The sequence below is a fragment of the Grammomys surdaster genome, unplaced genomic scaffold (assembly GCF_004785775.1).
Source record: "Grammomys surdaster isolate TR1022 unplaced genomic scaffold, NIH_TR_1.0 188, whole genome shotgun sequence".
Classification (NCBI taxonomy): domain Eukaryota; kingdom Metazoa; phylum Chordata; class Mammalia; order Rodentia; family Muridae; genus Grammomys; species Grammomys surdaster.
In genome coordinates, this window is record NW_021604633.1 from 2,730,264 (window position 1) to 2,734,813 (window position 4,550).

Consider the following 4,550-nt stretch of genomic DNA (forward strand, 5'->3'; position numbering starts at 1 on the left):
TCTATCTATCTATCTATCTATCTATCTATCTATCTATCTATCTATCTATCTATCCATCTATCCACCTATCTATCTAATCAGTAGTATCCAGGACCTATGAAGTTCTCTCTGCATGCCAAGTGTCGTGAGCCTTCCTATTCCCTCCAGGAGAGATTGTTAGAATTCACAGGCTCCATCACAGTAACCTTCTGCTATTGGATTATGCATTTTTCCCTCTGGTCTTTCCTTACTGCTATAGTTAATTGTATTCTTTTAAAGCTCTTGTTTGAGAGTCACATGTTAATGTAATCTGGAGGAGGGGTCTTTGGAGGTATTTAGAACTGGGTAAGATCCTGAGGGTCAGTCCTCATCATGTTCTTGGGTGTTCAGTAAGAAGGATGGAGTCCTGAGCTAGCATACTACTGAGTCTTGATGTGTGACATTATACTAAATGCAGCAGGAGGCTTCACTGGATACTGAATAGACACCCATGTCCTTGGGCTGCTCAGACTTCAGGGCCATGAGCCAAGGAAATTTCAGTTTTTGATGAACTACAGTCTCTAAAATGGCAAAAGGAAACAAATCAATTCTCTGATTGCATGCTCACGCCAACCACTCCATGTACGGAGTCCATCTAACTCATGGCTCACATAGATCTTCCTTACTACTATGCAAGGCCACAGTTTCAGTCTTTGTCTCTGTCCCCTACCAGATGCAAGATTGTCAGGGTGGGGTCCCTCCTTTATCCCAGTATCTCATCACCAAACAAAGGAGTGGACATGTCCACAAAATTGATCTGTTGAATGAATGAGCAGCCATTTAGCTCTGTGGAGATTAATGTTTTTGTAACCAGTATCCTTCCTATGTTATGAGGTTGGTTTGCCCCAGCCACAAGTAGCTCCTGAAATTTTAAGTCAGTCACACTAAGGCACAATGAGGGAACTTCAGCTCTTTGGTTACGCCAGTCCACACTAAGTCTCATGTGTTTCTGTTAGCTATGCTGATGACCGGTGTGTCTTTCCTCACTGCAAGGACTAAGGGGCAGCACTAATAATCCTTCTGACTGCCTAAGGGTCTCAGGCTTCTCTGGAAGATTCTATCTGCTGCTTGCAAAGATATGATGCTCTTTGATTTTTAGTACCTCATCATAATGTAGCAATACAGTTTATGTCTTCAAATAACTGGATTCCAAGTTCCATTTGCAGTCTTGCTGATAGATTTTATTCTATCTGTGACTCTCTGGCTTCCTGGCTCTTAGCATAGTTTTTATGGGAAGTCATTTGCCCTAAGGGCTTTGTTGATGATGGCTACTCAAGATAAAGGCTTCCCCTGCACACAGCCACAACTACAAATACCCTAACCATGGCCATACAGAATGCAGTAACAGTTTCACAGCAGATTTGTCACAATGATGCTAACACAGAGATGGCCTCAGTTTGGGGAGCTTGGTGAAATTTAACTGTTCGTGATATTTCAATAAGAACCTCAGAGGTAAGCTGTGCTTAGGAAACACTTAGATTTTAAGGATTGTTCCATGCCCAAGCTCCCTTGCTGAATCCATCCCCTCTATAGGAGCTGGGACTTGGAGTTCTCCCTTTATTGTTCTTTGTCACTGTTCTCCAACCTGACGGTCATGACTCTTTTGGGGGTCTCATATCAGATATCATGCATATCAGGTTTTTGTGATTATGATTCATAATAGAAGAATTATAGTTATGAAGCAGCAATGAAAATAATTTTATGGTTGGGGCAATGCAACATGAGGAACTGTATTATCAAAGGGTCCCAGCATTAGGAAGGTTGAGAACCTCTGCTCTATAAGATCTTTCCATGTGGCCCTGAACTCTTCTACCTTGTCTGACTTTCACATTGACACTAAATTGCCAGGATTGTTTTGAAAGCCTCTTGCTGTTAGCTTCATTGTACGCAAGCTTGCTGGCCTGTGAGCTTCTGGAGGATTCTCCTCTCGCTGCTCCCCATCTTCCTGTAAGGCACTGGAATTACAGATGTGCCCTTTGCATTTGGCTTTATGTGGGATCTGAACTCAAATCCTTGTGTTTTCTTCATGCCAAGCATTTTACTCACTGAGCCATCTCCCCAGCTTCAGGTTTCAACATTTATTAAAAAGGTAACCATTTTGTTTGTTTTCCCATTAAAATTAGGTCACATCTTACCTATTTGAAAGGGGGAAAATGATTCCCCTTTTTAATGGCCCTCACTATGAGCTGCTGGTAGAAGAATTAACCATCAATTTGAGTGTTACACATAAAACAGCAATAAATATGATATTCATAATCCAAAATGAGCCTCATCAACCATTTCCAAAGAGCACCCCGTTTGTTTAATGGCCTTGCATTAATACATTGCTGTGAAGATAATGGCTCCAGACTGCTCGGCTAATGAGCAGCTTGCCACTGGGTAGACATTCAGCTTGGAGTCATAAGCCTATTGAGAAGGTGAGAAAAATGTAGGGTTTCTCCTTCAGAGCTGGAAATAAAAGTATAAATAAGTCATAAACCTCCATCAGAAGGGGTGGGAGATGCTCGCAAATTCAAACTGTATACTTCTTCCTGTTTTTTTTTCTCTCTAAGTCTGAGATGGGTAGGTAAGAAGGTTGAGTGTGGACATCCCTTCCCTGGAGGGAGACCTGTGAGCAGAGGGCAGCTGACAGCTCTGCTTTGAGATGCTCTCAGTATCTGTCTGGTCCCATTGGTTTATGGCAGTTTGTTAAATGTTCTGTTTATGTACCGCAGAACACACCAATAGCAAAGCTCCCCCTCTCCCAAATCCTGGTTTATCTTTTATAAGCTTAGGAATCTTTGGGGATATGGCCAATGACAACGTGTGGCTTTGTCTTCCAGAGTTATGAAGGCTTAAGGCTGAATGGCAAGTGATGCAGCGTTCCTTGGAGGATGGTAAGGTCTTCTCGGAGTTCTCTCTCAATCTCTTCTCTGTATCCCTGTAGCTGCAGTAGAATTCCCCATGCATTGGTTCTGGAATGGAAACAACAATTAGCCATGAACTAATGTGCATACATTTGTCTCACAGGTTCAGGTCATGGAAGTGTGAGTTTGTTATACCTTATTCTATTTTTATTTTTTAATGCAGTCATTCTGAAGGAGGAAAATGAGTGGGTTTGGAAGAGAAAAATGCAGCCTATCAGCAAGCGCAAACGTTGAACACCAACATTAAGGAAACAGTTAATAGCACATGTGTGTGCACACATCACATTGACATATCAAGTAACACCAGTAAGCATCCTTTAGGTTTAACCCTCCTGCAATATCTACACCTGAAACGTCAGCCTACTGGCTGTCTCTGCACGTCACTCACTTTTCATCTGTATTGCAGCTCACCAGTTCCACTGCTATTACCTCTAGCCTGAATGATTACCCGATCTTGGCCTATATTTTCCTATTATTTTCAGTCTTCAACTCAAAAAGACCATATGTGTGTGTCTGTCTGTTTGTCTTTCAGTTTCTCTCTGTCTCTCTGTCCCTCTGTCTCTGTCTCTCTTACTCTCTCTGTGTGTCAGTCTCTCTCTGTCTCTCTCTTTGTCTCTCTGTCTCTGTCTCTTTCTCTCTGTCTCGGTCTCTGTCTCTCTGTCTCTCTGTCTCTCTCTGTGTCTGTCTCTCTGTGTCTGTCTCTGTTTCTCTCTCTCTCTCTCTCTCTCTCTCTCTCTCTCTCTCTCTCTCTGTGTGTGTGTGTGTGTGTGTGTGTGTGTGTGTATATGTATGTGTGTGTTTCCCCACATATGCATGTGTGGAAGTCAGATATCAACACTGAATCACTTAAAGAGTGATTACTTTTTGAAACAGGGTCTTTCACTAAACTTCGAGCTCAAAGTTTCGTCTGGACTGGTTGGCCAGCAAGGTAATGGAATCTACCTGCCTGCACCTCCTCAGGCCTGGGATTATAGGTATGTGCTATCATTCCTGGCATTTTATATGAGTTCTGCAGATCCAGACTCAGGTTCTCCAGATCCTTAAGCTGTAGAGCAAGCACTCTGTCCATCTCCCTAGCTCCCAAGCTCTCAGAAAGTCCTTCCACTGCATGAATTCCAGGTACAGAACTGAAGTTGTCAGGCTTGGTGAGTGTTTGCAGCAATCTTGACGGCCCCCACAGCACTTTCTTAATATGGATTCTGGTTCATATGCTTTGCCTCAAGCTTCCTTCCTCCCCTGCTTGTAGTGCCCCAGTGGATTCCCATCTATTGAGAATAAAGTCCAGACTTCCTGCTGGTCTAGAGAGCTCAAGGAGCTGCTCCCTCCCATTGGTCAGTTTCTCTCTCTCTCTGACCACGTAAGTGAGCTTTTGCCTGTCAATCTCCAGCTCCCATGTGTTCTAGCAGCTGAGTTGCTGGGGATCTTTACTTCTCATGTTTATTATACTACACTGATTCCTATTGGCAATGAAGCAAAGACTTCATCCAGCTACACTGCTTACAACTGCATTCTGATGTGTAGCAGGCATCAGTAAACACCGGTAGGTGGAGTTCAGACAGAAGAGAGTGGTCCATAGGAACCCTCTCTCCCTCTCTCCCTCTCTCCCTCTCTCCCTCTCTCCCTCTC